Below are 25156 nucleotides of genomic sequence, written 5' to 3'. Positions count from 1 at the left end.
TCTATAATGTAAATAAAGGCTGTAGTGTGCTGTAGAATCCTTGCCAGAACTAAAGGCTCAGTGGGTAGTGAACAGAGCAAGCGTATTAGGATTATTTGCTTTTATACCGTGTCTAAGCTCTGTTGCATCAGGTGACACAGATCAGGTGGAATTTGTTAATGAAAAAGATCTGTACAGAGTATTCTTGAACATTTCATCAAGACTAATAACGGATGTAATTATGAAGGTGGGTTTACAATTTCACCCGCATGGTTAAGCCATTTTTGCAGTTAATGATTGGGAATGGCCACATGTATGGTCGCAGTCACCCATAGCTGCAATTAAAACCCAGTAACATTGCCAAATATGTCCTTTGAGGATTACATGCTTACAAGGAAGTCATTGGGGGGAAAGACAAATTGATTATGTTCATAACACTGAGAACACCTTGGGTGAAAATGATTGGTCATGGCTCCCAGGTATTCTGGCAGATAAGCTTGAGATCAACTAGCCACAAAAGGAGTCAGATGGCCCACATAAACAGATGGGGTATTGGAATATGAGAGGATACAGACATTTGCTAGTTAAAGAGGCAAACCCCTTGGGCTCTTTGGATGTTTTCTGTCTCCAAGAGACATGGTCGACGAGAGACCTAGTCCTTGATGGCTACACACTTTGCCAAGTAAGAGCAACCAAAGGTCAAAGTGGTAGGCCAACATCAGGTCTCCTAACGGCGTGAAAAATGGCCTAGGATTGGGCCTCCATCCATGGTTGTCCCCAAATAGGTTTGCCCAGTTGTCGCGTCTGTCCTGGTTGATGGCAGAAAGAAGAGAAGCCAGCCCAGTGGGGTTAATTCATTCATACTGGATCTCATTGGGGATAACCATGGAGATGTTCTTAAAGGGAGTGATAATTCTACTGGATGCCTGTGTTTTGGACCCCTTATTAAATGGGGTGTGATAGTGGGGGATCTGAATATCTTGTGTCTATCGAAGTCAGCAGGGGCAAAAAAGTTAAGAACTAAGGCTTTGATGAACCTAAAGACAAGTAGAGATTTCATACGGGTAAATGGCACGCTGAAAGGGGATATTACCTGCTCCACACATGGACTAGTGGCCAATACACGGCAACTCTTGATTATTTTTTAGTATCAAGCAATCAGTATGGATGGATTGAAGACTTAAAGGTGATTCCGTACACAAAAAGTGATCATGATTTGGTCACTACTACTTGGTCTTTCCCGACACCATCACACATAAAGGATATATATGGGGAAAATCTCATGGTAGCAATGGGAAAATGTTGCTTTATTTGGTGCATTATATTGCTGGAGCTTAAAAAGAACCACTTCAGGCAAAAGGCTAACCAAATACAACATTATCCGAATTTATTAAATCGATTTTTAATCAAAGATACTGGTCAGCGGCATTTGGCTTCATGTCATGAACACATTTTTGATCCAGAGGTCCTGTTAAAGAAGAGGGAAACCAGAAGGTATATTAGAGCCATTAAATTAAACTGCAGGGAAAGAGGACTGAAATTAAGGCCCTTACACAGAAACAAACAAATTTGCTTAAATTACATAAAGTGCTAATGATGCAAAGAGGGGCTGAAAAAATGCTGGCAGGATGCTGGCAGGACTAGGATCCAAAAATAGTGTGGCAATATGGGCGTTATTACATTTTAACAACATTGCCAACCAATTGACGTTGCAAGTAAATGTTATACCAGAGGAGGCATGGATTGCCCATTTTGAAGCACTGTTCCTGCTCCCCCCCGACCATGATCAAGGCCATAGAGACAAGAACGGTATGATTCAGAGGCTCCTCTTGCATGATTGGGAGGATTCAAAGAGGATTATAACAAAGATAAACAACTCACAAGTGCCTGGGCCAGATGGGATGTCAAATATGATGTTAAAAGCTCACCCTGAGGAATGGGCAAATATATCATTAATAATGTTCACAACCCTTTTGGATGATAAAAGAATACCCTACTCGGGGAAAAGGTCAGTGGTAGTACCCATTTTTAAAAAGTGAATACAAGGCGACCCTCTAAATGACAGGTCAATCACTTTGCTCGATTTATCCTCTAACATTTTTGCTAGACTGATCTTGAAGCAACTATTGTCCTGGGTAACTGAAGCTGAAGTATTTGAAACGTTCCATTCGGGATTTGTCGCGGGGCTGGGAACTTCAGTAAATTTGACAACCCTAGCGATAAAAAATGAATATGTTTATTACACAGGCCAACCCATTTTCTCGGTATTCATTGATTTTAAGTTAGCTTTTGATTCAGTGGATCGCGCTAAATTCTGGTTGAAGCTGGACAAATGGGGTTGTCCTGTCTGTCTATTAGCGATTATAAAATACCTGTATTCAGACACATCTATACAGGTCAGAGTAAATTGCTAGGGACTACTATCCAACGCTATTCTGACAGTGAAAGGAATAAATCAGGGATGTATTTTAGTCCTGGCATTATTTCATCTGTATATATTAGATATTGGGACCTACCTTAAGAAAGCCAGAACCTTTCCACCTAAACTGTGGTCTCATCTGCTCCCATGGCTTCTCTATGCAGATGATCTCCTCCTTATGGACCAAACATCAATAGGGCTTCAGAGGCAATTAAAAGCCTTGGGATTATATTGCCAAGAAAACAGGCTTAAAATCATCAGGAAAAAATCAAATGCGATGATTTTTAAGCTCCCCCACCTCCCAGCATCAGCCTCAGATGGAAGCAGATAAAGCGATCAGACACAGACTGGTGGTTAAACAAGCTTCTTGTGTTATATAGCAAATACACAGCATACAGAGTGATCGACAGGGAACACAGCATGACAAGTGTTCAGGCAATCAGCCCACAGAGCTTTCTAGGGACCCACCCCTAGAGTGCTGATTAATATAGCGTATCATAGGCAAAAACAAATATGTTACTGTACTTTCACAAGGAGGGTGTTACTTGTCACGATATTGCAGACATTTGGCAAGAACTGTTGACATCTCACTTGTGACCTTATGACGCAGACCTGCAGGGACATCATGTTGTATTATAGATAAGCAGCATTTGCAGAAGGCCTACAGTTATCTCCCATATATGGGGATAATGCTATACTTGTAGAGACTACGCGGAAGAGAAGGTCTGATGTGTCCTCTGTCCTAGGAGGGGTTTGGACCTGTCCCAGTTACTGCATGCAGAGGGAAGCAGAGGGAGGCTCTGAGGCCTAAAGGTATGAGAGAGAGCCTAAAGTAGTATACCATAGCATAGCATAACAATCCTGCATAACCCAGCATAGCATGGCAATCCTGCATAACATAACATAGCATAGCAATCCTGCCACATCAAAGAGTATAGGTAGTTAGGGATCCAGGCGAGTGGCACGTGGACAGAAACCCTGTTCAGAAACAAACTGACATTGAGGATAAGCACTGCGGCTATGCAAGGTTTGATGCAGCACAAACAATGTTGAAGTTTTTCCTGTGAGCCATTACTGCTGTTCTACAAACAGAAGGTGCTCCCAACCGTAAGTTATGGTGTAGAAGGAAAGTTATTTTTGCCAAACCTGGATTGAAATAAATTACGGAGTCATTTCTGGAAGAAGGTTTTAGGACTTCCAGGGGGAGTACCGATCCAGGTGATATGTTTCGAGTTGGGCCTCCTTTCTTTGGCAGCGATTGTTAAATGGAAGTTTCTAACTTTGTTTAAATTATGATGGAAAAAGAAGATTTTATCCTCCGCCTTATAAGACCATTAGTTAAGGACCTCCGAACCGGGCTCATATCAGGTTGGAAGGAGAACTGTCTAAATTGGTTAAGTGAGGCTACTATTTAGCTTGCAACCCTAACGGAAAGCTCCTGGAGTGTTAGAATTATGCTGTGGAGATTTGACTGGTGTAGTTCCATAGAGAAATGCCATAGATATAAGATTTTTCTCAACTATGTATATGAATGCAGACCATTGAATTATTTACCAAAGTATTTAAGTTGTTTCCCATGTGAAAAAAATCTGTAGGAACTTTTTAAAACTGTGATTAAATCTGTGGCTTTCAAGAGAGATTACAGGGACCCAGACAAAAGGCCAAAGGGCAGAAAAAAGCTGTCGATTTTGTGGAATTGAGTTCAAATCATTGAGACATTTGATCACAAGTTACCCAAAATTGAATGCCTTAAGGGAATCTCACCTGGAAAAGTATTTAAAGAACTATAGATGTAGCAGAGGACAATGCTTGGCCAATGATTTTTAATGGGGAATATGTCCCTCTGCTATTAGCCACGGTCAGATTTTTAGAAAAACTGGATTTAGAGAATATGTTAAAGTTTATAAATCGTTTATGCTGTAATTATGGAAGGGTCTATATAATTAACTTTATTTAAATGAAAGATACATTTGAGATTATCGGTTATGCTATTTTAATTTAGAGAAATTATGCAATGATCGAATGTTGAACAACTATATTTTTAATGTGTTTAATGATGTTGAAAGTTGAAGATTGGGTGAAACAATAAAAAAAAGAAATCCAGAAAGGATCTAGCTTTTGTGTGATGTGCTGATTAAGAAAAGCGCTTACCACAATTTTGATCCAACGGAAATACCCAAAAAGGGCGTTACTCTTAAACAAACTAGCTCAATAATAAAATATTTCCCATTCTCTGGGATTTCATCAAAATAGAAAACTTGTATGTAGGGGTTTTCAGTTGTTTAAATGGGGGGGTACCCCCTACATCACCTACAAACGCCTTTAACCACCCCCAGCCCTACCCTTTCTCACATCTCTTTACACCCGGCACCTCTACATATGCCACATAGTAAATTATCTCATAGCAAATTGTTTCAATTAAACCATGGTACACCCCATTTTTCAGGTATACCACCAAGAAACATCATTTTGAGATATTAATCCAGCTGAATAAGGATTCCCTTTGCAATAGAGTGCCTTTTACGTTAATCTGCTCTGGCGTGCAAGACTTGTGAGCTCATATTCGGTCTCATAGATCTCTCTCTGATGCATCAGCACACAGGATGTACCACCGTAAGGTGGCCAGAGTGGAGACCCAGTGCTCCCTATCCCGCTTCATTTGATCTGCAGGGGGACTTTGAGAGGTGTTCAAGAGGCTCTACTCATCTAGTGTAAACTCAGTCTGGTGTGCAGCCCCAAACTGCAGTTACCCTCAGAGAGGGCTAGGCCTAGGAGAATTTTTCCTTGAAAATGTGGAGCAGTGATTTATGCCACTGGTCTAAGGCTATAGTATCCAGTGGTCTGCAACCTTTGGCTCCCCAGATGTTTTGGACTACACATCCCACCAGTCCAACCAGCATAGTCAATGGTGAGGGATGAGTGGAGTCGTAGTTCAAAAACCAGGAGAGTCACAAGTTGCAGACGTCTGGATGATGTGGGGTAGATGCAAGCAAGCACCCCAAACCTCATTCTCACTTGCCGGCTTGGAATTACACCCACATGCCCACTGCTTGCATATGTGCCGCATTGCAATCAGCACATTATACTGAATTGGGAGCTCCTGTATATTATCCAGACAGAAAATCCTATACCGACTCTTGCATGGCAAAATAATCCCATATGAACTATCTGCTGAATGGAAATAAGGACCCTGGAGAGTTGCCAAAGTTTTCATCTGTACTCACTTGGGTCAAGATGTTGAACAGGGCAATAATGTCCAAACATAGGTCAGTTTCACTAGCCAAGTAAAGTGTGAAATAAAGTATTCAACATGTCTAACAAGAGTGAAAATGCATTCAGGCAAATACACTTTTCTTTTTTATTTTCAAGATGACCTCAGTACTCACAGTGTTACAAACATGTAGCATTCTGTAAGACGTGTGCTGAGACGCTGAGACTAATGTGCATTGAGAAACTTCTCAGATTGCCAGCTCCTTACCTGGAGACAACAACATTGAACTTGGTGGTGTCTCAGAAGTTATACTAATAGGGCACCATCCATCTTTGAATGGAGCAGCAACACTTGCGTGTGCCCTAAATTGAACAGTGGTCCAATCTAAACGTTTGGAATTGAAATTCACAAAATACAATGCCCCAATCTCGCTAATCGTGTGCAAGCATTGAGGAATGACTTCACGTTCCAGAGGTGTGCATCTCTGTCCTGCATGGGTTGCAAACGTTTGGTAGTCAGGATATCCAAAATGAATATTGTTAAGATTACCTGTTTTAGAATTATTGCATGTAAAGTTATGTGTTGAATAGTCATACCGAATATGATCAAAACCAGTTTCTGTAAATCCAATGTTTCAAATGCACTTTGACGGTCCTCCATTTGTAAATAATCTAAACCTCACCCTGATTACTGTGTCAGCTGACTCACCAAAATAAGGTTCCAAAGGTTCCCATTACTCCTTACAGACAGCACTGTTAGTATGTCACAAACAGGGAACAGCCTCATACGTTTATTTAAGGGTGTGAGTCCCCTGCACCAAATATGAGGTTATCTAATGCTGCGAGCAAGGGGCCTGCGCAGCACGCAAGTTGTCAGATGATAGGACCCTGGGTAGAATGGGATCACTCCACTTAGGGTGGGGGCAGTCACATGAGGATTATTGGGGACATTGACCCTTTAAGTATCGGCAGCCCCTACAACTGGGGAGACAGAAACCTATAAGATCAGTGAAATCATGTACCCCAACCCCAACAAGCCGTTCTTCAGGCGTTGCTAAACCAAGGGTCATTGTAAACCTTGCCAGTTTAAGAGGCCTGAACTCTGTGAGCCAAGGGAATTAGGTAACAGGGAAACTGAGTGTTCACAACACTGGTATCAAACGCCCACTAAGATCTTGCACTTTTCCAGTTTATTCCCACTAACTCACCCCAGCCCCCTTTCCCCTTTTTTCTAGAGCCGCCAGAGCACCAGGGGACTACTCTGGTGGTGATAGAGCGTGGTACAAATATCCTTTAACATTAACATTAACATAATTAAACACAACCCAGATTTCAATGGTGCTCGCTCACTGAGCCCATCAGGACTGTGGAGGCATACACACATGTCCAATGGCACTCCTTCCATCAGTCCAATTAGACTGTGGATGCATTTGCACATTTCCAATGGTGCTCGCACAGTCGGATCACCCAGAATCTGAAGAATACCAGAATGTATTACATTATTCACGCTGAAAGTCTGCTCAGATGGTGGGGCACACTATGGTCTCCTGGGATCTTTGCACAGCAGGTCCACTGCAGAAGCAAGTGGCTTACTATTTATCTTGGAGCTCAGGATCTGCGAGTTCCTGCAGAGACACAATGGGCCTCATTACGAGGTGGGCGGTAAGGGATTACCGGCACCGGTAAGGACACCGGTTCCGGTAATCCCTTACCACCCTATTCCGAGGTCCCTTAGTGGGTTCCTTCCTTATGGAAGGGACCCGTAAGGGACTTCAGAGCTAATAACGGGTCCGGCAATAGCGGGCTCGTTATTAGCTCCATCCCCATTCCCATTAAGCCCAATGGGGGCTCGAATGGGAATGGGGAATGGTTCCCGGAATGGGGGCTTACCGGGTCCTCCAAGGTCAGAATGACCCGGTAAATCCCTATTCCGGGAACACGGACCCGGAATGCGGTAAGGGGGTAGCAATGGCGCTAATAGCGCATGGCTATCTCCTACCTCGTAATGAGGCCCAATGCCTCTAATGAACTCACAGCCATAATCATGTAACAGGCCATAGAGCGCGAGCATCAGCTTTCAAGCTGTAAGACGTCAAAGCAACACTACCAGGAGTGGGGAACACTATACGATGAGCAAGTCAGTCAAACAATGGCAGATAAAGCCATTTAAAGACTCGGAGCAGCCCCAAAATGGCAAAATGTAAAAAGATACTGCCATAAATCCCAATCAATCAAAACCTATCTCTCCCTCACAACAACATTTACAAGCCCTCAAATGGAACCCATCAAAGGTGGATGGATCACAGGGGTAAGTAAGCACACAGCCTCAGTGATTTAATGTGGGTGTTGGGAGGAGGAGGAGGAGCAGGAGACAGGAGTTTGGACTGAAGGGTGTTTTTGGAGACGGTTAGAGAAGAGGCCAAGAAGTGCGACCCTTAGAAAAAAATCTAGGAGGCTGGGGAAGAGGTCCATTGAGGTGGAGACCACTGGAGCCTTGGAGCTGTAAGAAATATCCGATCTCCAGGGAAAGAAACCAATACAACTGTGGCAAGAGGCGAGGAGTGGAAGAGCGGAGAACAAAGTGGGTGACAGTAGGGAGAGGTAAGGTGCTGCTCTGTGGGGGGAAGAAGGTAGGAGACATCTACAGATCATTGAGGCAGAAAATAGAGAGTTGGATGGTGTCGAGAGGGCTGAGGCCTACATGTTGTTAAACGTGAAAGTATAAGGAAGGCGGGTGGTGTCCAGAGGGGTGACAAAGTTGAAAATGAGGGCAACCAGGAGGAGTGACGTGTCCAGACTTGTGAAGAAGGTGGGAGAGACCGAAAGACCATTATGCCAAAGGATGAAGGTTGTTTTCAGAGGGGTGAAGAAGGTGACCAGAGGTATGAAGCGTGGGCAAGACTTCATTTGGTTTTGCATCAAAGCATGAGGAAAATGGGTGCTGCCCAGAGGGGTGACAAAGTGGAGAGTAACCAGGAAGACCAACGTTTCCATATAGGTGTGGAAGGTGGCGGAGACCTGGAGATTGTTTAGCCTGAAAGAAGAAAAAGGATAGGTGTTTTCCAGAGTGGTGATGAAGTTGAGAGTGAGAGCCACCATTAGGTAAATGGTGCCCAGATGGGTGTAGAAGTTGGCAGAGACATATGATATGATAATATGATATGATAGATTATTTATAACGCACTTAATACCCTGAGGTTTCTAAGCACGGACCCGGGGACCAAACCTGTGCTGCTCTGTGTCGTCTTGCTTCCAAGGCGAGCACGTTGCCCAGAGCTATCCTCCCGAGACAACATAGATGGGTATTGTCCAGAAGGGTGCCGACATTTAGAGTAAAGGCAACCAGAAGGAGAAGGATTCATGAAGGGGTGAATACGTTGGAACAGAATGTAGCCAGAAATAGTGAGGTTAATCGAAGAGGTGATGAAGGTGTGGAAGATGGGAGAAACTTGAAGAACATTTACTGTGAGGATAGTGACACCCAAACGGGTCAAGAAGGTGGGAGAGATAGTGGAGCTTGTGAGCCTAGTAATTGGAAGAAGGACAGTGCCAAACGGGTTGGAGTAGGTTTGAAAGAGAGTCAGTAATTTGAGGGAGGGTGCACTCATAAAAGACCTGGGTACTAAAGGAAAAGGAACTGGAGGAAATGTACATGGAGCTGATGTGTGAACTGATATGCGACGTGAAGGAATGGAGAGCTGAGGTATGGTAAGTAGAGCAGGAACATAAACTGGTGGAGGAGCTAAAGAGAGAAACAGGGGAATGAGGAACACAGGTATGATCAGTGGAGGAAAGGAGAATGCAGAGAGTGAACAGAGAGAGACAGAGAGATAAACAGAGAGAGGGAGAGAGAGAGACATAAAGTGAGAGAGAGAGAAAGAGAGAGTGAGATAAGCTTGGTGGGCACATAGGAATGGACCACCCGACTAGGAGGCAGGGTAGGGTGGATCATCCTGCTATCCTCCCGTGGTCTACTTCTGGGATATTGGGAACTTACCACATTCTCTGCCTAGCATCCTAATTCTCTTGGCATGGGACCATGAACTGTTCCCCAATCAAACCACCATAATCAGCAGGGGGTTGCAGTCTGTGAGAGGTTAAATGAAAAGCAGACTAGAAAGCAAAAGTCATAAAGAAGAAAGACGAAGAAAGAGACGTGCCCTTGAAATGAGTCAATAACATGGCAAAAAAGCTAAAGACTTTGCTATGACATTTTTTGCAAGACCTCTCCCGGTAAGGAAGCCCTGGAAGGAACCTGAGGTTGCTCAAAAGTCCTTTTGAACCTTATATTATACCTGAACTTTAGTTAGTTGTAACCACCAGATCAATCCTGGCACTTTAGTTGCACTTTATTCCATTCACACTTTCCTACTCTGTAAAACGCCGGTTGATAAACCACTGCACACTTGAATGTGTTCTCCTGTTTGGTCATTTGATCCCTGTCACTGGCATGCCAATGTCTTTGAATCCTACTGCATAAATAGGGAGTTGGTGATGAATTCTAGGAAAGTTAATGGAATGGTGATAGGGCCATTGAAAGCATTAAGGCATGGCTGATCATGGGTGACTGAGGTTCAGAGGGTATGATCTTTTGTCTTCCTGGAGATACAATTGAATTACGAAGATCTGCCTAGCATGGTGGTCCAAGAATGTCCTGGTCCTTGTGGGCAGAACCAGGCTGATATGCAAATGGTTATTTCCCCCCTGTAATAATCACAGTGAGCTAAAACATGACAGTGGAATGTCTTGAGTGTTCAGCTCCCCATAAAACAGGTCATTTGGCTGTGTTCATTCGCAGTACAGAGATGTTCACATGTTTGGCGAACCTACATACATAAGCTGTAGGTAGTCTTTTCCGATACGTTTAGACCCTTTTAGGGAAAACAGATTGCACAGTGACCAAAAGGAAGGGGTTTGTTAAATGACTTTGCATTACCTTGCATGCAAAGACATTAATAGCACTACAGTCCAGAGGAAGTGCAACATGTGGGCACAACAGGCGATGACTGTATTATTGTTAGACTGCAACTTATTATCTGGAAAATACTTTCAAAATTCGAATAAAGTAATAGCCCAAACACATGATGCGTTTATATCAATTTTGTTTGAACACAGAGAGGTGGGAGTGCCCCTTTTCTCATATGGAAATTAGGAGTGCTCTCGTCCCTTATCAGGTTTCCCAGCCCAAACCCCCCTACAAAAGACCACAATTAAAGAGACATTTTTACCCCGTGAAGGTGCCATTGCTTGGGTGATTATTTGGACTCTAGGTACAGCAAGCATCAGACCTATAAATGAGCACTGCTCTCGAATCTAGGCCAAATTCACAACACTGAAGTCTGCTGAATGGAAAATCCTTCAATTCATCATTAATCATTACCACGAGCAATTGCTGTGAGCAGCCTTCCAAATCATTGTTTTCAGCCTGCTATACGATTACAGAAAGGGGGAACCATATTTAAATCATGCTTGATCCCATGCCACCTTGTCCATGCCATCCGATTGTAGGCTTAGTCGTTAAGCCTAGAAAATGAGTGCCCGCACTGAAACTGGGACTATCCATAGTTTTTGCTTGTGTCTTGATTCTCGGGTAAATGTCCTTGACAAATGGAAGTAGGAGGCTCTATGCTGTGTTGATGGTCATGGGAAAGTTTAATGTCCATTGCACTTTAAAATGAACTTGTTTTACAATTAATTCTTCGGGGATTGATGTTGGTAAAACTAAAGTAATGAAACAGGGTGAAAGGAAGAATCTTAAAAAAAGTTCCTGGTGGCATGTGAGCACCTTGAAAAGGTCAAGTGCTGTAACTACTTAGATTCGAGGATAACTACCAATAGGTTTTAGTTCCACAGGTGGAGTTTATAAAACGTGTGTTGGCTCATGTAACATATTAAATGAAGTGATTCCACAATAAGCTGAAAAAGCAGTGTGTACCTACCACTATACAAGCGTACAAAGCTAGGGAGGTCTCTGTGCAAATCTATAGAAAAGAATTGTGTTTTTTCCAACATTTCATCCCTGCTAACTCTCGAAAATCAGTTCCTCTGATCCTTGATAAGGACATCATTCTCAACTTCAACCAAACAAGTGATTTGTGAATTATGCATAAGGAGCCTGAACTTCCACATAGTATTAAAACCATAGCTATTCTGCATGGATTTGTGGTTCAGATCAGTTAAGTATCCATTCACGATGCAGATTAAAGAGGCTTGGGGGAGCAGTCAAAATTTCGAGGTTGCCATAGTTTAGTCACACTCAGATATGCTTTAAACTCCGTGGGCTCCCTGAATATTTGTATAACACGCAAGCTATTACATGTGGAGACAGGGTCAATGTGAATAAATGCTTACTGCCGATTAATAGGTGGCCCTTCACTAGGCAATCTTCGTAAATCCCACCTGCCAATTGATAACCATAATGTTGAAATGTTTTTAGTCTTTGAGCAGTACAATATCTACTCCGATCCGCTCTGAAACTATAATCACTCGCCTTCCTTTCAATTATTTTATGTTTCTATGTCCATGGCATAAAGTGACAATGGTTGAAGCCCTTCTAAGCACATGCTTTCCATCATAGACCTCCTATATTCCAATAGGAACACTCAGAATGCAGACTATAATTTAGCCTTATTATCCCGTTGCAAGGGCTGGAATCGAGGTAATGGCCCGGCCGCCCGAGTTATAGGCCTGAGTGAAGCAAGGGACTATAATGAGGGCACTGCAATGTTACCCCCCGTTCTAGCCCTTGGAACAGGGTGATAATGCTATGAGCACCCCGGGTTACCAAAGCGGTAACCCGGGGTGTTAAAAGAAAATATTTTAATTCAAAGAACCGGATGCGGGTGACGTCACATTAATTGAATGAACATACTTTACTAAGATGGCTACCATCGTTGGAGAAGGCAGGGCTCTGTACGGAGCCCCTCTACTATCTCAGTGCCAGCTACAAAAGCAAAGCTGCTGCTGCGGGGGCGGGTTCTGCCACCGGAAACAACATGTAAATTGGGCTGAGGCTGTGGAAGGTGGACTGCATTTAGAGGTTTCACCCCGTGATCCGCGGTACATAATTGGCTGCATGCCCCATCCCGGATACTGTCTGTTACAGACCGTGTTCCAAACCTTCTCACTTGAGCAGCAGCCGGACAAGATGAACAGAAACAATTGGCTTTGCTGTGTAAAGACAGAGAGGGACATGTGCAGTCAATTCCTCAAACTAACAAACAGAATAAATGACATTTGTGCAGTTTATTGTTAAATTAATTTAAACCACTTTCCTTTTTTATCTGCACATCTCCATGGGCTAATAGCTTTATAGACATGGGAGGATTCATTATCACTCAGGGTGATGACCCTTCACAACGGATATCCCGTGGGTTGGCCAGGGACAATAACTTAGAAGTGGTCATCATTATTAGGAGAAAGGAGAGTGTAGGAGAGGAACGCCATGGAAAGCCGGGAGCAAATGGCTTCCATTTTTGAAGAGTTCAGCATGAGGCAATGAAGTGCCAGCCATTGAGGCACTGCAGTGAGACAGTTCATAATCTCGCAGATGGCTGGGGTGAAGGAAAGAAAAGGGTAATATTGAAAGCTGAAGGACAAAATAAGTCTTCCTAGGGCAGAGATAATAGAGGTGGATGAGCAGAGGTCCAAGGACTGATTCTTGACAGAGGCTGACAGCGGAGTCAGAGGTTTACATGGTATACGTGATTTGAAAGGATTAACTTTCCCCATAGGAGGTGATTCAGGCCAGAGCAGATTTGTGAAACCCAATGTCATGGAGACTGAGGAGAGAGGAGAGGCTGCCAATGTCGAAAGTGGTAGAAGGGTCCAAAATGATGAGTATAGAAGAGAGTTCGGAGTGGTGGGCATCAGCGAGAAATTTGGAGACATGCATGAATACAATCTCTGTGAAGAGTTTACTGCAGAAGCCAAATTGAAGTTCATCTCCATGGTCATTATCCTCAAGGTACTTTGCGATCCAGATGAAGACCGCCTACTCAATGACGGAGAAGGACTCTGGGAAGGAGAAAATCTGGGCGATAGTTTGCTGGTATGTTTGGGTCAGCAGAAAGATTCTTCAATACGGATAAGACAGTTTCAGATTGGAAGCAGGGAAGAGTCCAGTGGAGAGAGAGTGGTTAAAGAGCTCACGGAGATGTGGCCAAATATGAGACTAGGTCTTTGACCATATGGGGAGCAAAGGTATCAATACGAGTGCAAGATCGGCTGGCGCTGCAAAGGATGAGTGCTAACACAATAGGAGAGGTAGGGGAGAAGTAGTCGAAATTAGAAGAGGTGGGGAGAGGTGGTGGACAGACAGAGGGTTGGGAAGGGAGAGAGGAGGACTGTGAGAGTGTCACGAATTTTAGAGATTTAGAGGAAAGGTAGTTATGTTATGTTATGTTATGTTATATGACATTTGTAAAGTACCTACTGCCATTGGTATAGCCTCGAAATGCTGTAGGGATGAACGCCCGTCGAAGACCGTGGTCTGAGATGTGAGATGTGAGGAAAGGATTCTAAAATGTGTGTGTGCATTTTTAGCTAGCAGGAAGGTAGGTAGGGAGTTGGTAGGTCCCTGATAGCACCCCAAGGAATGCTGATGAGAATATGATTGCTGTGACAGACTATCAGGAGAGTAGGAAAGCCAAGGAGCCTGGGTATGTGCACAGCTGTACCAAATTATTTTCGTAAGACTCAGCTGAAATCTATTGGAAGTGGTGATGTGTGTTGTGTTTTGGGTAGGTGAAGTCAAGCAGAGAGTGTTGCAGATGTATGTGGTTGGGTGTTTGTGCCCTGAGAGGAATACAGCTATGTTACATTGTGTTGGGCGTTAGATGTACCAGAGAATCAGGATTGACTGATGGTAGCTTGTGAGTTTGTGTTCTAGACATTCTGGCCTTGTGTTGTTGAGATCTCAGTGGGAGATGCACTTTGCCTTGATGGTGGAGCGTCGCCTGATTGGCAGCCATTATGGAACACAGAGGGTGGGTGTGATGTGTTCTCTGGGTGCTAAGGTGAGGAGGAGGCAAGCTAAGGCGTTTTCTTAGTTTTGATGCGGGGGCCCCCAGGTATAGGACGTAAGCATAACCTAAACGTGACAGGGTCTTTTATATTGTTGGTTTATATTGTTGGGGTTGAGCCTAGAGCAAGCAGCCAAGCAGTGGGTTGGGGATAGGACAGTCTTCCTGTAGAGCAAGATCTTTGTGTTTCCTGGGTTGAGAAGAAGGTGTTTAGCAATCACCCAGTGTTCGATTGCTGAAAGACATGAAAAGGGTAGGGGTCTATAAGTTGTACCAGCATGGTTGGTCTCAGTGTGTTTTTGTTTTGAGGATCTGAGTTTCAGAGATGATCCAAGGCTAAGGGCAGAGATAGGAAGGAGGGAATGCGCGCATCGCATAGTGTTCATCAAATGGAGTTATACGTGCATAATGAAAGTCAGAAATAGTATGGTCAATGGTAGAGGCATGGATAGGGGGAGAGATGCAGGAGGAGGTTCTCACATCATCAAGGTAAGGGGCAAGAGATTGTTCTCTGTATTTCCTCTTAGGCATTAAAGAGGGGAAAGGAAGAGAAGAAGGTAGAGAGACTGAGATGATAAAGTCAACAATGGATTGATCAGGGGGAGAGGGGTCAATGGAGAGGTTAAATGAGGAGAGTAAATTAGAGAGAAAAACAAGGTCAAGAGTGTTCCCATCAGAGTGGGTAGGCTGGTCAAGGAGGAAGTAGAGGAATTTGTTAGATTGGAGGGAGTTAAGTCCAAGACAGGTGGCTGCAGAGGATTTGGGAAGGATAAAGTCCCACATCATTACAATAGCGATGTTGGTTGAAAGAACCAGGGCGTTAGAAAGATAGCGAAAACAGAGGAGAAAAGGTAGGAGTAGGATGGAACAGTTGAACAGTGGCATAATCAAGAGAGGAAGAGGCAATGTCAGATAGGGGAAGAGGGGCAGTGTTGAGGGCTTTATTGATAAGGAACCCCACTCTGACACCCTTAACAACAAGTCTGGGAGAGAGGTAGAAGGTGCAGAGTCTGTGTGGAGAGCTGATAGTGTAGCAGAGGCATGAGGGTAGATCAAGGTTTCTGTGACAGTTGTGGGTGATAAGAGTCAAAGAGGTCAGTGATGTAGGAAGACTTGTTTCAGAGGGATTGTGCATTCTAAATGTGGTTACAAGAGCAAGTGTTGAGTGGTAGGCGAGGGTCAGAGATGAGGAAGGAGATTCCAGGGGAACAGGAGCATCTTATCAGAGGGGTGTGGGTGCAGAGGTAACGGAGTGAGATGGGGAGGCATGAGCATGTAGCAGATGTTAGACTGAGTTGAGGCTGAAGGCTATGGGAGATTGGAAGGAGAAGTGTGAGTAGAAAAAGAAACCTAGTGCAGCCAAGGTGCATGATTAAGGGTAGAAGAAATAGGCAAGTGAAGAAAGTGAAGAAAGGGTTCAGGCCATGAGAGAAAAGGTAGGTGAGCGAGTGGAAAGGGAAGGGGTGGGTGCTTGGCTGAGAAGAAGCAGGTGTCAGTTCTGAATTGGGCTAGAAAGGGTAAATGGATGGCCAAAATGCAGTTAACATGCCCAGAACAAGAATGTTCCATGGTCTGGCAATATAACAGATGCTCAGTGGTGAATAGTCAATGAGTAGACAGATCCCTATGTGTGGAAGCAGAAGTCAGGCAAAGGGTAAGCTTGGCGAAGTCCTGGCTTAATCAGGGGTTCTGGCCTATGTTCTTCATGGCCCTACCAGGTCCAACCAGGGAGTTGCCCGTTGCTGCTCTTGGCCCTTGGCTGAAGATGCCTGGGCTAGATGCCAGGATTAGGAGATGCCAGGATTTGGTCAGCTTTTGGCCCTTGGCTGAAGATGCCTGGGCTAGATGCCCAGGGAGGATGAATAAGGGGGGCAGTGTGTCAGACAACCCTCTGGCAGTTAATCACAGTGCTTCAGTTGGCTTCCAGAATTGCAGGAAGGGTCTTGGATGCTGTAGGCACATGTATCTTTATTTTGCAGTCAGGACCCTGAGATGATCTACAGGGTGCTCTGGCAAAGTAGGATGCTGAAGCACATATCTTTATGGTGTGATTCCTTTTTTTGTCCTCGTCCACAACTGATAACATTTTGCTCAGACTGATGAAAAGATTTTTTGGGCAGTGGGGTTTGGTGAGCAGTGATGTTCAAGCTATTTTCATGTTTTTCAGCTGAGAATTGCCCAAAGTGAGAGCTTGATTCTAAGTCATTCATTTAACAAAAATGTCATGTGTCTGCTCCAGTGACTACCTATTCCCTATTAAGATAATCATCTACGGATCACTGTGCCCTGGAGCTGTATCATACAATTAGCACCTTTGTCCTCTGCTTAAATTCAAGTCATGCAGCCACCTCTTTAAACACTCCCTAAATTCCCACCTATGGCCTCTTCCATGTTTCAGAAACAGGAATCTTGAAAGTGTGGCTACCAAGAAGTTACAGACTATGGGCCTCATTCCGAGATTGGTGGTAGCCATGGCGCTATTTGCGCCATGACTGCCACCAATAATGGGACCGAGTCCGATGTGGTGCAATGGGACTTACCGGTCTAGTCCGACCCTGGCGGGACCGGTAAGTCCCCATTGCACTAACCATTCCCCATTCCCATTTGAGCCCCCATAGGGCTCAATGGGAATGGGTAAGGCGCTATTTACGGACCTGCTAATGGCAGGCCCGTAATTAGCGGCCTGGTCCCCTAACGGGACCCGTAAGGGATGTGTGGACCGACCACACTTCCCTAACGATTCCCGTTAGGGGACCTTGGAATCGGGCGGTAGGGGATTACCGCACCGGTCTCCTTACCGGTGCCCGGTATCCCCTACCGCACGACTCGTAATGAGGCCCAATGACTGCATTGATCCGTGATACTTCAACATATACTCTGTTGACAAGGACAGATGGGATTTGCAGCCGAAAACATCTGAGGAGCCAAAGGTGAAGACCCCTGTCATAGAATATCATCTCCTTGCCTTATGTCTAGTCCGTAGGCTCTGCGACCTGTGTGACGTTGTGCACCTGATTCGTCTGCACCTGTCTTGCTGCTAGGCCACCTGGTGAGTTCATCGTGCATTGTTCCATTTCTCTGTCTCCCTTCCTTCAATCTCTCTGCCCTCTAACTCCATGGTGCTCTCCATTGCCCCCAATTACTCTAACTGCTACTCTATCCTACCGCTCTTTCGAATCCTGGAAGGAAAATGTTCAAGAAAGATCTCCTGGTCTCCAACCCAAGTCTGCCCATCGCTGACACCTACATCAACGCTTCTTCCAGGCAGATTGTCACTGACATCCTCTTTACCACTCCCTCTCCGGACCTATGGACTCACCATATGGTTTCAGTCATCTTCCCTTTCTTGTCTTCACCCATTAATGGTGGAACCAGATGGGAAATACTCTCGGCACACTTCACATCCTATAGGTGTATCATTAATTTCTACCAGAATGGCACTGTCATGGCCCAGGGCTCCCAACCCAAACACCTCCTCCTTAATAGGTGTCTTCCATCTAGCATCAACTTCCTCCCTTCTCCCGCCACTCCTCCTTCTGCCACCCCCCAGCCCTTTCATTACCACCGCCGGGTGTACCACATTCCGGTACCTCTCCACGGAAGACCTTCAAAAATGGCAACCAGCTTCATGTAGCTACGCTTGACTCTTTCTCTGCAGTTAAACACTCCTCTGACATCTGTCACCTCCTTGAAGACTTTGACCTTGACGTCCTCACCCTCTCTGGGACATGGTTCAATGCCAGCTCTGTCACTGCTTTTGACACACTCCTCTCTGAGAGCTACAAGATCCTCTCTAAACCCAGGCCTAACCGGTCTGGAAGTGGAGTGGCCTTGATCATCCTTGAATGGGTACCTGCTATTGTCATACTGACACAGTCCTACTTTTCCTTCGAAAGCCTCATCTGCAGGCTTGGTGTCCATCCTATCATCTCTCTGACTCTCACCACCATCAATAGGACCCTTGTCCTGTCCTCCTCTTCCTTTCAGAGCCCCCCGACCTCATATCTTCTCTCCTGGCCTCTACCTTCAAGCTTCTCCTCCTCTGAGACTTAAATATCCACCTTGACTCTCCTGATGTGGCCACTGGACTCTTCTGCTGCCTCTTTGACTCTCTTTCCCTCAACATCCTTCCGTCTTGTCTGACCCACTAAACCGGACACACCTTGGATGCTCTCATCTCAACAGACATCCCCATCTCCAACCCTCTCACTACACCTCTCCCCTGGTCTGACCATGCTCTCCTGTCCTCTAATCTGGATCTCTTGGGTTCCTTAGCTAAGCCTCAGCCCGTACTGCCAGTCTCCTCCTCCATCATTCGCCCAATGAAGCGAGTGTCAGTTGCTGCTTTTGCCACTACTTTCATTTGCCTCCCACTCCAGCCACTGACTCTAAAACTGACACTGCCCTTGCTAACCTTCACCTCTCCATCTCCACCACCATGGACATCTGTGATCCTGGTATGAGGATCCTCATGAAGTCTGCCTCCAAGTGTAACACTTGGTATGACTCTGACATAGCCTCTCTGAAATGCAAGTGCAGAGTGGGTGAGGGGAAGTGGCTAGCTTCAAGTACATCCACTGACATACTGGCCTGCCACCTACTCCAAAGGCAATACAGACTCTCCATCCGCTCAAAGAAGAGGGCCTATATGCAAGCCCACATCTCTGGGGCCACCAACAATACTGCTGAACTAATCAAAATCTGCAGGGAGCTCATCAGTCCTACTGCAGTCTCCACTTCTCCTCTGCCATCCCAGGCCCTCTGCAATGCACTTGCCTCCCACTTCACAACCAAAACTCAGGACATCCTGTCCTCACTCTCCTCTACTGCCCTCCCTCCTCCCTCGCCCACTCGTAGACCTCCTTTGGCCCCCTCACTCCTTCCCTCCGACTCTCCTCCTTCTCGCCCATAGTATCTGATGGGGTCTCTAAACTAGTCCTCTCTATGAAAGTGTCCTCCAAACAGGTGGTCCCCTGCTCCTCCAGAATTATCAAGGACATCATTTCCTCCCTTGCTCTAGCCTTGGGATATTTCTGAAATCACTCCTTTACCAAAGGCTTCTCCCCACCACCTCTCAAGCATTCCTGTGTGCACCCTCTCCTTAAAAGCCTTCTGCCGATCCTTTCTGCCTAGCTGACTACTGCGCTATCTCCATTACCAACTTCCTGACCAAACTCTTGGAGCAGTTGGTCATCTCCCAACTGATCCACTACACTGAACCACCAATCTGGCTTCATAGCAGCTAGAGGCAAGGAAACTGCTCTCCAGAACAACCGTGAAGACTTGCTCTCAAATCTCAATTCCAACTCTCCTTCCGTTCTCATCCTCCTCAATCTTTCCACTGCCTTTGATATGGTCAATCATGCCACCCTTATTAATCGGCTCTGCGATACTTTTGGCATAGCAGACCTGGCACTGGACTGGTTGCCCTCCTTCCTATCTGACAGACCTTCTCAGGTTCAACTGGGCCCTTTCCTCTCCTCCACCACACCCTCCACCTTCAGTGTCCCTCAGGGCACTATCCTCTCGCCGTGGCTCTTCAACATCTACCTCGCCCCTCTGGCCCACTTGATCTCCACCTTCTCTCCTCACTTCTAGTGTTATGCGGATGACACAGAGCTCTTGTTCAAGCTTCCCTCCACTTCCTCCTCTTTCTCTCTCATTCCTGACTGAGTGCTATTCAGCCATGGTGTGCAGCTAATGATCTCTGTCTTAATTCCAGTAAGACTGAGATCCTTCTCATCGACACCCCTGCTCCCATCCTTCCCTGCTACTTTCTGACAGCCCTCCTTGGGTCCCCTCCCCTCACCCTCTTGTGAGACTAAAAACATTGACAATATATTTAACTCCTCATTCTCTCCTCACAGTGTGGACCTTGCCAAGAAGACCCACTATTAACTGCACCACTTCAGATGTTAGAACTGATATAATATTGTTTCGTCCTCATTGTATATGTTGGCCTATGCCAAGTCGCTTTGCGAGGAAAACCGTATTACAAGGTTGTGACCCCAAGTGAATCAAGCGTCCATTTTCGGTTAGAGCCGCCATTTTAGTTTATCGTACAAAGTCACCCTGTAGTCTAAAATGGCCGTCTCGTGTGCTCTTGTTCTTGCTTTAACCTCTCCAACCTCTGTAGGGGAGTTAATGTCCAACCTGCCTTCAGGCTACATGTTAGGGTCATGTAGACCTTGTCCTTCGTTGACCTCGGGATCAGGGGATTACTTGAATCGGCGATGTTAACCTACAAGTATACAAGAACAATAACGCTATTCGAATACGACATGCGAAACATTTGTTTGATCTGTATTAAAGCAATGTGTAAAGAGTGTAACGTTAAAACTAAAGAATAATAGTGTGTGTAGTAAATATGTTGAAAAGTAAACCGCAGGCACGAGATATGTAAATTAGGAAACAAACCTGGCACGACCCTAGCCCAGTATATAATTAACTTGTAAGAGGCTGGACATCATTATAACAAACTGTATAAATACGCTGATGTCCAGCTAGCAAATCCTCTCACTGCTCACATTGAACCCTGCAGGTGGTCTGTGTGATGTAATGACGGCCAAATAGCTATTTGTTTACTTTGTTCGATACTGTTCAGTTTTGTAATAAAGATTCTGGGAATCTTTACAAGCCTGTGTCGGTGTATTTTCCTTTGCATGGTGTAAAAGCCTTAATACTGTATTTTTATGATTCCACACAGAAGCATTCTCCCTTTCTCACCTTCCCTCAGAAACTCAATATCTCGAGAGCTCTGGTTTTCTCTAAGCTGGACTACTGCAAACGCCTCTTCCTCAATGAGCCTTAAATCCTCTCTTGACCCCTTCAACTAATCCAGAATAGGACTGCAAGACTTAGCCTTGGACTCAAGCACAGGGACCACATCTCTCAAGACCCAACATCCCTCCACTGGCTCCCAGTGGCTGCAAAGATCAAGTTCAAGACCCTCTGCTTCAACCACAAGGCTTTCTGGGGACTGGGACCCCGCTGTCATGATGCCTACCTCCAAGGAGCCAGGTCCGACCCAGCAACCCCAGAGGCAGGCATCATTTCCCCCAGGAGAGTGCCAGCGGGCCCAACCTGGGGCCCTTTGGACGCAGTCCTGGCGCCTTAGGCGCCAGGCTCATGTAGGACCCCTGTCCTGGCGCCTTAGGCGCCAGGCTCATAAAGCTAGGCATGTGTTCAAGTGTTTTAATGTGCACTTACCTGATGCAGACCATGCTGCTACATCCAGGCCCTCTTGAGGCCTGAATGGAACTACTTTACCTGTGGGACTACTTTCCACCCGGGTGTGGTCAGGGAAGGATACATACCTGATCGGTGGAAGGATACACACTGGGAACTTCTTCCAAAGCTATTTAAACCACACCCGATCAGCAACTCACGCTTCGCGTTGTTCTGCTCCTCGCAACTGGACGCTCACCGTGTCAGCTCCTGCATCTGGACTTCAGCCACGCCTGTCAGCATCCTGGGTAATCTGCAAAGGGAGACAAGAGACCTTACCAGCTAAATCTGCACCACAGAGACATCACAGACGATCCTGAAAGGAAAGACATTATTTTTTAAAAGCATTTCGTTACGATCCTGCAGCGCTGCATTTCACTCACCTTTCCTGGGTTCCTCCATCTTCAGCAGCGATCATCCGGATACACAGCCACTTCCCAGAGCCTAGAGAAAAAGACAAGAATAAGAGGTGAGAGAAGGAAGGGAATAAGACTTACCTGTTGGGTCATTCCCTTTTCATTTCGGGTCTTGCTGCTTCCAGGCATTTTCCGGACCCCGGCCCCTATGGGGAAAAAAGACAAAGACATTGTATGAGCGTATACAAAGACAGTTCCCGAGCGCTCATCCAGATCTAACCTGCCATTTACTGGAACTGGAACTGCACGTTTCACTTCGGGTTGGTGCCATATCTCCGGCATTCCGAACCCCGGCCCCTAAGGGGAAAAAAGACATAAGCATTAGCGCTTGCTGCAAAAGACAATGAACATTATTATTAAGCTTGGACTTTTGAACTTGCAACAGAACTTTTACAGAGTCTTACCTGAATAGTCAAGCTTACCTGAACTCCCACCAATCCTCAATCCAGTGAAGTAACTGGTTTTCAACGCGACCCTGCATCAGAAGCAGGATGGAGAGCTCATCCTTCCTGGCCCTAAGGTGAGACTTCACGGGGAATCGTGGAAGGGTATCGTGGAGGGTGGGAAGAGAGTGGGAGGCTTGAGCATAACGCAGTCAATAGGTAATACTCCCTTTTCACGCACAGGGGAATATTCCTGCGAGCCGGAGAAGCCAGAGTAGAGGGTCCTTCCTGTCCATCTTCAGAGTCCTGCGCTTCACCATTGAAGAAGCATCAGCACTCGAAGCCAGACCTGCGCCTCCGTGGGAATCAGGTGAGCGTTACACCCGCTACATCCAATGTTCTCTCCCTAAATACCTCACTGCTAGATAACCTTCGGTCTTCTAGCTCCAACTCTTTGCAGGTGAGACGCTTTTCCAAACAGAGTGTGGGGGTAGATCTCTCTCTCTCTCTTTTTGGCAGGAGCCCCTCTCTGCCTCTCTCAAGCTTTAGCCGGATCTCCTTAAGTTCCGGGAGCTACTCAAGACCTTCCTTTTCTCTTCTTCCTTCCCTTTCCCCCTCCCTTGCCAATGCCCCCTTCTACTGCATTGACTGTCTTCCTGGTCCCTTCTGAGTCTTACAGGGCACCAGGCCCTCCTCGCTCAGTTTATCCCACCACACCTGTCTCCCTGAGCCCCCCCAACCTGCACTTGCCCTTCTGGCCCCCTTCACCTGATTAGCCTGGTGGGATGTGCATCCCTTCTGAGTCGCGTCCCCCGTCCTCGCACTTAGCATGTGGGCCTCACTCCCTGTACTTGCTGTATCCCCTGGCACTTGCCCATCGGCCCACCCTTAGCACTTGACCAGCCCCAGTAACCCTCTTCCTCCCCTCCTCCTCACCCTGCACTTGTATGCCTCCAATCTAGTCCACACTACCCTCCCTCCCTAAAATTATCTATTCCGCGACCAGCACTCCCCCCCACTCCCACACCCATCGCACTTCTTGTTACTTCACTTGCACGTTTTGAATGACACAAGGCCTAGTAGGACCATTATTGTTGTTTTCTCCCCTGTCCCTCCCCCCTGTTTTGCTTGTGGTGCCTCGAAACACCGGTTTTGTATAGGCGCTCTATAAATACCCAATAAATAAATAAATAAATGTATTTAAATGGCTTCCAAAATCCATAATCATCGCAAAATCTGTAAACTGTATTGTCCTTGAAAGCACCACCCACACCATGTTGCAGGATAATCACTGACAAGGTAAATTACTCTAAAAAAAATAATTGCATTCACGTTTCATTTGAGAAGAGAAACCGAAAGCATGGAGAAGGCTTACCTCTCAGAGACCGTCCATTTTCACAAACATCTTCCAAATGAGAGGAAAGGAAGCACAGCTGGAGTGTTATTTCTTTTGTGACTGCCTGCAATAAACAAAATCTGATACCAAAAATATTGAGGATTGTAAAACCTCTGAGAACTACCCATAACATGCTATATGCTAAGCAGGTTTGTAGTAGAACATTATAGAAAATGAGAAATCGTCTCATATACCATCTCTACTCCAGAGAACGTTATCAAATTTGGAGATAAATATCCTCACAACAAGGTTGAGAAAACAAATACATGTCCCAACTCGAACATGAACTCAAAAAGAACTATCAAAAGACACTGAATGCTTTACTAATTTGAAAGAACCAGAAACTGCAGGACCTTCAAGGAATGACAAACAGTACCGTTCAGGCATGGGGCACTGTCCCGTTCCCTGTGAATCAGTGATCCTCACACCAAACAGGATAACACTGAAGTCCAGATGAGAGTACTCCCTACCAATCAACTAACAACAAACAGGACCAACACTAAGGACCTGATAGGAGAATTTGTCACCAATCATCTATCAGTCATCAACCTCTCCGGGCATGCACTTACACATGCTGAACATTCTATATTCTCTAAGGGACTGGCCTTCTGCCCCACTCAGGAACTAGACAAAAAACAATTCTATTGGGAAATTGAAGACTATATACGATGCTTCCATCTCAAAGAATACTTCCATGGGCAAAACAAGCAACAAAGGGCTTTGTCACATTATGATGGCACAAAAAAAAGCACTCAACCTGGGCATCGCCATTTGGGCGTAGCTTAAAACCTAAAACCTTCATTTCCTGTCTAAGAAAACACATACAATCTGACATACTCAACAAACAAAGATGTGACTAAACACAAACCCCCCAACCCAAGAGAGAAGTGATATATGATATGATGCAATATGATATTTTATTCCAGTGACATTGAGATCGTGGAAGTGCAGGGAGGGGAAATGGGGAGAAGTGCTACGGGAAGGGAAGGGGAAGAAGTGCAGGACATACCATCGACAAAAAACAAACAAAGCGATAGAATAAAAAATAAAAATTAAGTGTGGCCAGTAAGAGGCGGTGTAAGGGTTAAGTGCAGGCAGGAAGT

The 25156-nt window shown here is 45.5% G+C and overlaps 1 protein-coding gene across 1 annotated transcript in view; it reads right to left on the bottom strand.

The window, feature by feature from the left end:
* Nucleotides 1-25156, bottom strand: part of CALN1 (calneuron 1) — a 2795902-nt gene that overhangs the window by 1779154 nt on the left and 991592 nt on the right. The gene's annotated exons all lie outside the window — the stretch shown is intronic.

The sequence above is a fragment of the Ambystoma mexicanum genome, chromosome 9, assembly GCF_040938575.1.
Source record: "Ambystoma mexicanum isolate Mex_15411 chromosome 9, UKY_AmexF1_1, whole genome shotgun sequence".
NCBI lineage: Eukaryota > Metazoa > Chordata > Amphibia > Caudata > Ambystomatidae > Ambystoma > Ambystoma mexicanum.
Note: the sequence above shows the minus strand (reverse complement) of the source record. Positions and strands in the feature narration are given on the sequence as shown.